Here is a 13,466-nt window from a genome sequence, read left to right on the forward strand (position 1 = left end):
TTTCTTTCTTTCTTTCTTTCTTTCTTTCTTTCTTTCTTTCTTTCTTCTTTCTCTTTCCTTTTTTTTTTTTTTTTTTTTTTTTTTCTTTCTTTTTTCTTTCTTTCTTTCTTTTTCTTTCTTTCTTTCTCTTTCTCCCTTCCTTCTTTCCTTCCTTCTTCCCTTCCTTCCTTCCTTCCTCCCTCCCTCCCTCCCTCCCTCCCTCCCTCCTTCCTCCCTCCTTCCTTCCTTCCTTCCTTCCTTCCCTTCTTTCCTTCCTTCCTTCTTCCTCCCTCCCTCCCTTCTCCCTCCTGTCTTCCTTCCCTTCCTTCCCTTTCCTTCTTCCTTCCTTCCTTCCTTCCTTCCTTCCTTCCTTCCTTCCTCCATTCTCTCTCTCTCTTTCTCTTTTTGGAGACAAGGTCTTGCTTTGTCATCCAGGCTGGAGTGCAGTGGCACAATCTTGGCTCACTGCAGCCTTGACCTCCTAGGCTCAAGCAATCCTCTTGCCTCAGCCCCCACAAGTAGCTAGTACTACAGGTGACCAGCTATATATATCTTTCTTTCTTTTTTTTTTTTAGATTTTATAGAGGCATGGTCTTACTTTGTTGCCTGGGCTGGTGGCCTCAAGCTATCCTCCTGTCCCGGCCTCCCAAAGCACTGGGATTACAGGCATAAGCCACCATGCTTAGCCATCTGTTTTTTCTTATATAACTATATCATAATTTTGTTATACAAATATTCAGTGTTTAGAATATTAAAAACTATACAATTGTTATTCACAGTTGAATCATGTCATATGCCATGATTTCTTCTCCTGCATAATCTTCTGTCTTCCCATCAGTAAATAATTATTTTTTGTTTGTTTGCTTAATTTTCAATGAATGTCTCAGTAATTCAGCCCCCATATTCTTTCCCAATTGCTTATATGTTTTCTTGGTAAATATAGTTGTTTTCTTAATATCATTTTTTTCATTAAGTCCTTTCTGGAGCCTTCTGAATTACCCTCATCTGGACTGGTTGCCGTCTACACTAGTATAAAGCTTGGTCACCCTGGAGATTAGAATCTTTTACTCTCATGCTGGGAATTCTTTTTGCCTCTGAACGTCCTGTTTCCTGGGCCTTCTCTGGCTTTTATTTTTAAGTTTTTATTTATTTATCTTTTGCAGTATCCTGCTTTAGAATAACATTATGCTCAAATATGCCTAGTATCCCCCTAATCAAGAGATCCTTTGTTTTACTTTTTCAGAGAATGAACCTACAATCTTATACTGGTGTAGGGCAGGAACAGTTGCCTGACTGGGCAGTGATTAGAGATCTGGGGGTTTAATTTAAACAGATTTGCAGATAAGTCTGGGCTACACATTCTTATATGTGCTTCCAGAGGTAACAGTGTCGCCAGTTCCTGAGCCTTTTGGATATTTCTGTGGTGTAAATCACATTGATTGTCAATATTCCCCAACTGACTTTCTTTTTGCTTTTCAGCCTCCAACATTTTGTTGCTATTAAAAGATTTTCTGTTATTTTCATTCTTGTGGAATATATATATATGCACATACATTTATATATGTATAAATATGTATGGATAAATATATGTATATATAGATACTTATATCTGTCTATATAAAATCTACTGTCATTTTTATGAGGTTTCAGGAAGAAACAGAATTAAATGCTTGCTTTTAATATGCTATCTTCAACTGGGAGAGCCAGCTGGTTTTTGAAAACATTCAAAAAATGATGGCTATTCTAACTTTTTTCCCACTCAGTATTTATTTAGATTTACCAGCATTTTTAAACAATTCTTTGGCATTTATATATATATCTTTATACTGTTCATTCCTTGTAGGTTTATTTTCTTATTTAGTAGTTCTTTTTGTAAAGGACTATTGTTAGTAAATTCTTAAGTGCTTGAATATCTATAAATTTTAAATTTTTTCTGACTTGTGAATGACATTTTGCTGGAGTTTAGAAATTTAGGCTCCCAATTTTGTTTTTCAGCACATCAAAGATGTTACCCCGTTGTCTCCCAGCATTAATTTTTGCCAATGAGAAGTCTTTTCTTCTGGGGTTCTTACCATTTCTTTGTTGTAATCTGCCTTCCCTTTATGTTGGCTGTAGAATTTTCTCATTGCCCTTGTAGAATGCTGGCTTCCCAAGTATCATCAGGATAACCTTTTAATATCACAAAGCTGAGTTTATTGTTTATCACAGTAAGTGAGAATGCTAACTTTGCAGACAGCAGCTCTCAGAAGGAATTGCAAGATCTGATTTGTTGATATTTTGAAGTTTGGTTTAAGATGGGTCTTTCAATGCATGGACTTCATTAGAATTGAGTAATTTTCATCATACAATAGTTTAGAATTTGTAGAAACAGCAAGGTAAGAATTTTGAGAAGAGGAGCTCAAAGATTCTTAGTATATAAACTGTATACTGATGCTTTTTGGAACTGCTGGATCTTTTGATAAGTTTTTACAGTGAACGAGAAAGTTATTTGCAACTTTCACCTCCTTGGACAAGTGTCTTGGGGTAGCAAAGTTATGCAAATGAAGACAATGGAATGGTAAAGTCCTGTTAAAGCAGACAGCAAACTATGTAGGGGTAGATAGTTTTGTTTTTTATTTTTCTCCTTTTTACCATCTTTCATTCTGAGCTGAAGGATAGACCATTAGTATTTGGGATGTGATCAATCCAGGTCCTTGCTGATTTGAGGCATCACAATTATGTATCAAGTTTCTGGGAATGGCTGGTTCAATCTCCAAGATTCCAAAGGTACATGTTTCAACCTCCATTAGCATAAGGTTTTCCTGCTGTTTTTTTGGATGATTATTTGTTGAATTATTAGTTGGGACAGCTATTGCATCTCAGCATTTAAGACTCTGGAGATCACCATATGAACACAGCAACACAGACGAATGTACTAAACAAAGGATCATGTTCAGAGTTTGTCTTCTACTTCTCAACCAGGAGCCAAGTGTGCCCAAAGTAAATCAAGACCACAGATCACATCCCTAGTCTGAGGATTCCACAAAATCAAATTTGGTGTTATTAGCCAAATTACCTAATTTTTCTGAAAATATTGACTATTACAGGAAAGATTCCAGAGGTCTGTAGGGCAGTAAGTACAACATTCTTCCCCTAAAAGAATAACTATTTCTTATGAGAGGTCAATATTAAATCTGAGTCATCTTCATTTTGTACCCCTGCCTGTTCAATTTCTCTCTTTTTTTTTTTCTTGAGGCAGAGTCTCACTGTGTCACCCAGGATTGGCTCACTGCGTCACCCAGGATCGGCTCACTGCAACCTCCACCTTCCAGGTTCAAGCGATTATTCTGCCTTTGCCTTTTGAGTAGCTGGGATTACAGGCATGAGCCACCATGCCCAGCTAATTTTTGTATTTTTAGTAGAGTTGGGGTTTCACCATGTTGGCCAGGCTGGTCTTGAACTCCTGATCTCAGATGATCTACCAACCTTGGTCTCCCAAAGTGCTGGGTTTACAGGTGTGAGCCACCATGCCTGACCACCAATTTCATGAACTTCTCAGGTGAGTACTCCCATAGCCTTGATGGCATTGTCTAACTTCCCTGTCACACTCTAGGATTCATCTTACTTTTCAGGACTATTGTGATGCATGAAGTGAAGAGGTTTGGAGAAGAAGGAAAACAATCCAGAATTCTCCTTAGGTGGGTATGATTTAGGTTAAAAAATAAAGTCAATGTGGACGGGCGCAGTGGCTCATGCCTGTAATCCCAGCACTTTGGGAGGCCAAGGCAGGCAGATCACGAGGTCAGGAGTTTGAGGACAGACTGACCAACACGTCTGTCCTTATTTGAGGCTATTTTGAAACCTCGTCTCTACTAAAAATACAAAAATTAGCCAGACATGGTGGCGCATGCCTATAATCCCAGCTACTCAAGAGGCTGAGGCAGGAGAATTGCTTGAACCTGGGAGGCGGAGGTTGGAGTGAACTGAGATTGCGCCACTGCACCCCTTCCTGGGCAACAGAGCAAGACTCCATCTCAAAATACATAAATAAATAAATTAATTAAAGTCAATGCTTAGTCTCTCTTCTACTTGAATTAAATAATCTAATGATCTGTCTTTTTCTAGAGAAGAAATCAAGCCAAAATGGATCCTAGGTGACATTAGCGTCTCTCCTGAAAGCAGGCATTGGTTGATCAAGGTAATATGTTTCTGTCCAGCTTAAAGAAAATGGTTACTAGGTCTTTGTGCCACAAATTCAATATAGTCATTGGAGGCCACTTAATAATCTATTTTTGGCCAAAATAACCCTACAAGATTATCTAATGGTTGTAACATTCTGACACTGCTCACCAAGAATAGTTTGGCACCAGACAAAGAAATCTGTAGTATCAGGGTCATTAGATAGTTTTAAAGCAGAGTTTCTCAAACTTGGCATTATTGACATTTTAGGCCTGGTCATTTCTTGTTGTGGATGTTCCATAATAAAAACTTTGACTGGCCTTTATCCCTGGTTCTGAGAGGAGATATTCTTGAAATTTCAGAATGATAAGTGTATCTTTGTTATGATAATAGAGCAACTCAGGGTGGGACCCAAGAAAGCTTCAGGATGCAATCTGGTCACTGGAAAGACCAAACACATAGGCACAGCATTGGGACTTTCAGTTACACAATCTCTGGAAAGGAGAGAGGGGTTGGAGACTGAGCTTGATCATTTCACCAATGATTTAATCTATCATGCCTACATAATGAAACCCCAGTAAAAACTCTGGACACTGAAGCTCAGAGAAGCTTCCTGATTGGTGGACACACGGATGCACTAGGAGGGAAATGCACTCTATGCTATGGGGGGACGGCATGGTAGGTCGTCACTCCTTCCTGGGTCTTGCCCTATGTGTATTCTTTACAATAATAGTAATTGTAAGTATACCACTTTCCTGAGTTCTATGACTCATTCTAGTGAATTCCTGAATTTGAGGAGGTCAGGAAAGCCCCTACATTTATAGACAATCAGAAGTGTAGGAGGCCTGGGGACCCCAGAGACTGACAGCTTGTGTCTGAAGTGAGAGCAGTCTTGTGGAGGACTTTGAATCTAATCTGTGATGTCTTCATTAACTCTGGGTAATTAGTGTCAGAACTCTATGGCAGAACTTCACTTGGAGTTGATGCTGAGTGAAGGGGCTCTCCTATGAATTGTAGGGTGTTTCTCAGTATCCTGGCTTGAACCTGGGAGACGGAGTTTGTGGTGAGCCAAGATCACATCACTGCACTCCAGTGTGCGTGACAGAGCGAGTCTGTCTCAAAACAAAACAAAACAATATTAAGAATAGGAGTCTGGCTGGGCATGGTGGCTCATGCTGGTAATCCCAGTACCTTGGGAGGCCGAGGTGGGTGGATCACCTGAGGTCAGCAGTTCAAGGCCAGCTTGGCTAACATGGTGAAACTCTGTCTCTACAAAAATTAGCCAGGCACGATGGCGGGTGCCTGTAATCCCAGCTACTCGGGAGGCTGAGGTGGGAGAATCAGTTGAACCTGGGAGGCAGAGGTTGCAGTGAGCCAAGATTACACCACTGCACTCCATCCTGGGCCACAGAGCGAGACTCCATCTCAAAAAAAAAAAAAAAAAGAATAGGGGTCTAATGAATAAATAGGTGAAAATAGCCTCAAATCAGCAACAGAGAAAAGAAGAGAGGTAGGAAAACAAAAAACAAAAGAACGTAGATTAAAGAGTTGCAATCTGTGGTCTTAGTGCATGGACCTCAGGTGGGAATGTCTATATCCCCCACAGTCGTCTTGTTGGGTAAACATTATCTCTTCCCAAAGACTGTATGTTTCTGTAGGTTCCTAAAAATGCTCAGGTTAAGGTCTCTGATAACGACAATCTTCCAATAACTCAGGGATAGTTTATGTTTCTTCAGTTGAGAGACAGCCTTCTTAGTTCTCTGTTGCTGCTGTAACAAATTCTCATGGGCTTATGGCTTAAAATAACACACGTTTATTTTATTACATTTCTGGAGGTCAGAAATCTAAAATCAGTCCATGGAATGCCTTCCTTCTGGAGTTCTTAGGAGGCAATCGGCTTGCTTGCCTTTTCTGGCTTCTGGAGGCCACCTGTATTCCTTGGCTCATGATCCATTCCTTCATTTTAAAGCCAGCCATTGGTATTTTCAAATCCTTCTCTTTTTCTGCTTCTCTCATTGCATTGCTTTTTCTTTATTTGTGAAACTCCTGTTTCCTTCTTATAAGGATGCTTGTAAATACATTGGTTCCACCTGGAAAATCCAAAATCATCTTTCTATCTCAAGGTAATTAACCTTAATATAATTAAGCTTAATTATAACTTCATAGTCCCCTTTTTCACAAAAAGTAACAAATTCACAGATTTCTGGATTTAGGATGTAGTCATCTTGGGGGTGCCTCAGGCACGAACTGGAGGATCAACACCTTAGAGTTTTGCTGCTGTGCTAGTTGTTAACAGCACCTGATAGGGTCATTTCCACCATGGTTCAAGGGCTGTTTTTCTCTGAAGTCTGTTCCAAAAAACCAGGTCTCCAGATTTTTTTTTTTTTTTTTTTTTTTTTGAGATGGAGTCTAGCTCTGTCACTCAGGCTGGAATGCAGTGGCACGATCTCGGCTCACTGCAACCTCCACTTCCCTCCTGGGTTCAAGCAATTCTTCTGCCCCAGTCTCCCGAGTAGCTGGGATTACAGACACCTGCCACCATGCCTGGCTAATTTTGAATTTTTAGTAAAGATGGGGTTTCTCCATGTTGGCCAGGCTGGTCTCAAACTCCTGACCTCAGGTGATCCTCCTGCCTCAGCAAAGTGCTGGGATTACGGGCATGAGCCACCATGCCCAGCCCAGGTCTCCCAGCCCAGGTCTCCAGATTTTAAGTCATGCAAGAGTTGTTTAGGAAAATGTTGAAGAACAGCTTCTCCTACCTATTGATGATAAAAATGGGTGTATTGTACTAGCCCCTTAAAACAGTTGACCATGTCTTCTTGGAACAGGGTGATGTGTACATTTAGAGATAAACTTTCTAGACTCCCGAGCCAGCCTGTTACTAACTCATGGGTAGAGTTGCTAAGCCCCAGAAACAGTTGATCTCATTATCATTAAAGCCAACGGCAATACCTTAGACCATGGAAGTTTGAGAGTCTTGAAGAATTTTGGTAATTTGAGTTTTAGAATTTCTTTATTTCTTTCTATCTTTCCTGAATATTGGGAGTGATATGGACAGTGAAATATCTGAATGTGTCAGGGCTCTGTAAAGCTCTTTAATAATAGTCCCAGTAAAATGAATACCTCTATCACTAGAAAGACAGATTAGAATTCCCCTGGTTGGAAAGACCATATCAAATATTTTTCTTTCCTCTTTGCAATTTCTCTCTATCCTGTCTAGACTTTCTAAAGATTTTGACAATGACTCTCAACTAAAAGCAAGATAAGAGCTTAAAATCAACCTTAAGAACTTTTTTGTGTTCAAAGAAAAGTTTAATTTTAAGAGGCAATTGAGTTTTGAGGGTTGCTGGCTAGCTAGGAAAAAGAGGGGAACAGATAAGAGAAGAAGATAGGGGCAGAGGGAGGTTTAAATAACATAAGATGCAGGATAAGGAAGAGTAGTATAAAGACTCTTCAGTTTGGAGTTGTGATTTTTTTTTTTTAAATTACATAAAAAAAAAACCGTAGAGACTGTCAAAAATTGCCAATGCCGACTATATTGCAAGTCGTCACGGCAGGGTATTGGGAAAAGTTTTCAATTAGCAATAATCGCGCATCGGATAGAACTCATTGGCTACGATACTGCCACTGCGCAAAGCTGGAGTTGTGATTTAAGGAGAAAGATCATTTTAAGTTTTCATTTTTTTCTCTTGGCTGGCCAAGAAATCACTTTAGGAAGCTATTTTGGAATTTGAATTTCCTTCCTTCCTTCCTTCCTTCCTTCCTTCCTTCCTTCCTTCCTTCCTTTCTTTTTTTTGAGGTGGAGTACAGTGGTGTGATCTCAGCTCACTGCAACCTTTGCCTTCCAAGTTCAAGCAATTCTCTTGCCTCAGCCTCCCGAGTAGTTGGGATTACAGGCAGGCACCACCATGTAAGCTAATTTTTGTATTTTTAGTAGAGACGGGGTTTCGCCATGTTGGCCAGGATGGTCTCAAACTCCTGACCGTAGGTGATCCGCCCACCTCCACTGCACTCCAGCCTGGGCACCAGAGTGAGACTCCATCTCAAAAACAAAAACAAAAAAGAAAGTGAAAAACAGAATGGTTGTATAGGTACTCAAAATACAGTTTCTACTGAATGTGTATTGCTTTCACACCATTGTAAAATTGAAAAATCCTACGTTGAACCATTGTAAGTTGGTGACTGTATATATACACATATATTTATATGTATATAAATCACATATATTTATGTGATTTACATGTATTTATGTAAATATGTGTGATTTATTTCTAATTTTCTTCTGTTATAAGAGACACATGCACACAAATACACATTTATTTTTGAAACTAACTTGCAGATGCAAAAATGCTTTCTTTCTTTTCTTTTCTTTTCTTTTTTTTTTTTTTTAAAGATGGGGTCTTGTGAGATGCCCAGGCTGGCCTTAAACTCCTGGGCTCAAGTGATCCTCCTGCCTCAACTTTCTGAGCACACAGGATTATAAAATGAGCCACCACGCCTGGCCACATTAATTCTTTTTTAAATGTCATGATCACTAATTCGAACTGTTTTTTTTTTTTTTTGAGACAGGATCTCACTCTGTCCCCCAGGATGGAGTGCAGTGGTGCAACCATATAGTTCACTGCAAACTCAAACTCCTGGTTTTAAGCACTCCTCTTGCCTCAGTCTCCTGAGTAGCTGGGACTACAGGCACATGTCATAGCGCCCAGCCCAAAATATTTTCATCCCAAATATCCTATTAAGTATCTCCTAAAAAAAACATTCTCATATATAACCACTATGCCATTATGACCCCTAAGGAAATTGATAATAATTCCTTAATCTTTTTAATATGCAGTCCTTTCTTTTTTTTTTTTTTTTTTTTTTGAGACAGAGTCTCGCTCTGTCGCCTAGGCTGGAGTGCAGTGGCATGATCTCAGCTCACTGCAACCTCTGCCTTCTGGTTCAAGTGATTCTCCTGTCTCAGCCTCCTAAGTAGCTGGAATTACAGGCATGTGCCACCACGACCAGCTAATTTTTTGTATTTTTAGTAGAGATGAGGTTTCACCATGTCGGCCAGGCTGGTCTCAAACTTCTGCCCTCAGGTGATCTGCCTGCCTTGATCTCCCAAAGTGCAGGGATTACAGGCATGAGCCACTGTGCCCGGCCCTTTTGAATTTAGAATATAACCTCTCTACCATGTTCCTCTTCCATTACATTGACTTATTAGATATAAGTGGACAGTTGTCTTAAAGGATGTCCCATATACTTGTCTTGTTTGTTCCATCATAGTGTCATTTACATTTTTTCTCTACTCTTGTGTTTTCTGTAAACTGAGTTGTGTCAAAACTGAATTATTTGTCAGGTCATTTGTGGATTTCCATTTCTCATTACTGGTGCTTTAGTTTGAAACTTTGGTGGTGTCACGTTTCCCTGATTATTTGAGTTTCTATGGCCATGTGTTGGTGTCTGCACATTTGAAGAAACATGCACCTATTCTGATCTTTTCATTTTTTTGAGACAGATTCTCGCTCTGTTGCCCATGCTAGAGTATAGTGGTGTGATCTTGGCTCACGGCAACCTCCACCTCCCGGGTTCAAGCAATTCTCATGCCTCAGTCTCCCAGGTGGCTGGAATTACAGGCATATGCCACCATGCCTGACTAATTTTTGTATTTCTAGTAGAGATTGAGTTTTGCCATTTGGCCAGGCTGGCCTCAAACTTCTGGCCTCAAGTGATCCACCTGCCTTGGCCTCCCAAAGTGCTGGAATTACAGGTGTGAGCCACCGCGCCCACCCACTCATTTTGATCTTTACAGGCTGACTTTGTTAGGTAAAGCCCTTTGCCAGTCAGCCTGTCTGGTGTTTCTTGGTGGGCCATCATGGCAGGCTTACTGCTGGAGGCCTAAGGCAGACTGGCCTGGTATCTGGGTCCACAGGGCCTGGGCATCATGCTTGGGTCTGTGGGGTTGGGCCTGGAGCCTGGGTCTGCTGTGTCAACTGATTCTCCGAGGTTGGGCCTGAAGCCTAGATCTGCAGGGACAGGCCTGGATCCTGGATCCATGGGTGCTGACCTGAAGCCTGAGTCCACAGAAGCTGACTTGGCACCAAAGTGGGCCTTGAGCCTTAGTCTGTAACGGCTGACCTGGCACTGGGATAGGCTTGGTGTCCAAGTCCATAAGAATGTTTCTGGAGTCTGAGCCTGTGGGGGCACACCTAGGTCTTGGGTCCATGGAGGCCAGCCTAAAGCCTGGGTCTGCAGGGTCTAGTGTAGAGCCTACGTTTGCAGGTGCTGGCCTGGTGCCTGGGTTTGCTGGGGCTGGCCAGGAGGCTGGGTCTGCAAGGGTCAGCCTGGAGTCTGAGGCCACAGGGCTGTGCTGAGGTGGGTCTGGAGGCTGGGTCTGCAGGAGCAGGCTTGTGTCCTGGAGCCACAGGGGCTGGCCTTGAGCTTGGGTCTCAAATCCCCATTTATTAGAGCCTGTTATGTAATATGGCATTAGCTTAGGCATTGTATTTTGCATGTAGTAGACTTTTAGTGATGTTTTATGGCTTACCCACTCCAGTCTTCTTTATTCATAATGCAAATTGCAATGATTAGGAAAATTCCTGATCACTGAAAAAGAGCTTAAATAATTTGTAATTTGGCTACAGAAGAAAATATTTGAGGGAAATTTAGAGATTGAATTAAGAATTTTAAAAAAGTTTAAAAATTTTTTAAGCCCAGGAATTCTGGGCTAGCCTGGGAAATAGAGCGAGACCCTGGCTCTCAAAAAAAGAAAAACAATTAGCTGGGCATGGTAGATGGTGGTGCCTGCCTGTAGTCCCAGCTACTCAGCTACTAAAAGTCTACTACATGCAAAGTACAATGCGTAAGCTACAGGCAGTGGCTCACGCCTGTAATCCCAGCACTTTGGGAGGCTGAGGTGGGCGGATCACAAGGTCAGGAGATCGAGACCATCCTGGCCAACATGGTGAAACCCTGTCTCTACTAAAAATAAAAAAATTAACTGGCCATGGTGGTGCACACCTGTAGTCCCAGCTACTCGGGAGGCCAAGGCAGGAGAATTGCTTGAACCCGGGAGGCAGAGGGTGCAGTGAGTCGAGATTGAGACACTGCACTCCAGCCTAGTGACAGAGAGAGACTCCGTCTCAAAAAAAAAAAAAAAGTTTATGATAGTGGCCTTTATCTTTGATGAGGTCAGATATACTTCCTTATTAAAGTGTAACAGTAGACAAAAAAAAAGACTTCAAGCAGTGTTGTGTCTGTTACAAAATGTTCCTAGCTCTCTCTCTCTCTCTCTCTCTATATATATATATGTATATATATGTGTATATATATGTATATGTATATATATATATATATATACATATACATATATATATATTTGAGACAGAGTTTTGCTCTTGTCACCCAGGCTGGAGTGCAATGTCATGGCATGGTCTCAGCTCACTGTAACCTCCACCACCCCGGTTAAAGCAATTCTCCTGCTTAGCCTCTGGAGTGGCTGGGATTACAGGCGTGCACCACCACACCCAGCTGATTTTGTATTTTTAGTAGAGATGGAGTTTCACCATGTTGGCCAGGCTGGTCTTGAACTCCTGACCTCAAGTGATCCGCCTGCCTTGGCCTCCCAAAGTGCTGGGATTACAGGAGTGAGTCACCATGCCTGGCCTATATTTTTAATTAATAGATAAATGGTATAGCTTCAAGCCATGATTGATTTTCCTCAATCTGTAGTAGTTTCACTTCTATCATACATCTGGTTGATGGTCTCAGTGATATCATTAGGGCTTTTCCATATGTGTGATTCCACATTTAAAATGGGTCACGAAAGTTAAATTAGCTAAATTTTAATTATTCATGGGAGAGGAAAAGTTTGGGATTAAATGTACAGCAGATTAAAAATCTTTATAATGGCCACATTCTTTACCAGGGATCTTGAGAAATTGTATCTCATGAACTCATTGGGATACTTCTAGCTAGAGATAGTGAAAGGTTGGTGAAACATATATGGAAGTTCCTTGTACTATTTTTGCAATTTTTCTGCAAATTTGAAATTATTTCATCATAAAACATTAAAAATAAAGACTCTGCTGGGTTCGGTGGCTCACGCCTGTAATCCCAGCACTTTGGGAGGCTGAGGTGGGTGATCACCTGAGACCAGGAGTTTGAGACCAGCCTGGCCATCATAGTGAAATACCATCTCAACTAAAAATACAAAAAATTAGCTGGGCGTGGTGGCGGGTGCCTGTAATCCCATTTATTGGGGAGGCTGAGGCAGGAGAATTGCTTGAACCCAGGAGGGGGAGGTTGCAGTGATCCGAGATCGTGCCATCACACTCCAGCCTGGGTGACAACAGTGAAACTGTCTCAAAAAATAAATAAATGAATAAATAAATAAAGACTCTAGGTTGGGTGTGGTGACTCATGCCTGTAATCCTAGCACTTTGGGAGGCAGAGGCAGGAGGATCACTTGAGCTCAGAAGTTTGAGGCCAGCCTGGGCAACAAAGTGAGACCCCCATCTCTACAAAAATAAAAATTAGCTGGGCATTGTGGTGCATGCCTGTGGTCCTAGCTACTCAGGAGGCTGAGGTGACAGGATTGCTTGAGCCTGGGAGGTCGAGGCTGCAGTGAGCTGTGATTGTGCCACTGTACTCCAGCCAGGTGACAGAGGGAGACCCTATCTTAAAAAAAAAAAAAAAAGGACTCTGGTGCCCAAAATAAATGAAATAGATACATTGAGTATATTGTATATATTGTATATTTCTATTTGGGTACCACACATGTATTATTACTAATATATTTTATTTATATGTTCTTATCAGAACATAGTTACCTTTTTCTGGCTGGGCACGGTGGCTCACGCCTGTAATCCCAGCACTTTGGGAGGCTGAGGTGGGTGGATCACTTGAGGCCAGGAGTTTGAGACCAGCCTGGCCAACATGGTGAAACCCCATCTCTACTAAAAATACAAAAATTAGCTGGGCATGGTGGCGGAGCCTGTAATCCCACTACTCAGGAGGCTGAGGGAGGAAAATCACTTGAACCTGAGAGGCAGAAGTTGCAGTGAGCTGAGATCGTGCCACCGCACTCCAGCCTGGGCAACAGAGTGAGACTGCATCTCAAAACACACACACGCGTGCACACACACACACATGAACATAGTTACGTTTTTCTGGATATAATTCCAACGCTATTGGTTTATCCTTCTGAGTCTATAGGAGATTAGGGCTAGGTGCAATGGCTCATGCCTGTAATCCCAGCACATTGGAAGGTGGAGGCTGGAGGATACCTTGAGGCCAGGAATTTGATACCAGCCCAGGCAATTTAGGGAGACCCTGCCTCTACA

General features: G+C 41.6%; 1 non-coding gene across 1 annotated transcript; it reads right to left on the minus strand.

The window, feature by feature from the left end:
• Positions 1-7,637: 7,637 nt before the first annotated feature.
• LOC115836558 lies at positions 7,638-7,776 on the minus strand. Its single transcript, XR_004031609.1, has one exon. It is a non-coding gene; the product is annotated as a U4 spliceosomal RNA (small nuclear RNA).
• Between the last annotated feature and the right edge of the window lie 5,690 nt (positions 7,777-13,466).

This window comes from Nomascus leucogenys, chromosome 8 (assembly GCF_006542625.1).
Source record: "Nomascus leucogenys isolate Asia chromosome 8, Asia_NLE_v1, whole genome shotgun sequence".
Lineage (NCBI taxonomy): Eukaryota > Metazoa > Chordata > Mammalia > Primates > Hylobatidae > Nomascus > Nomascus leucogenys.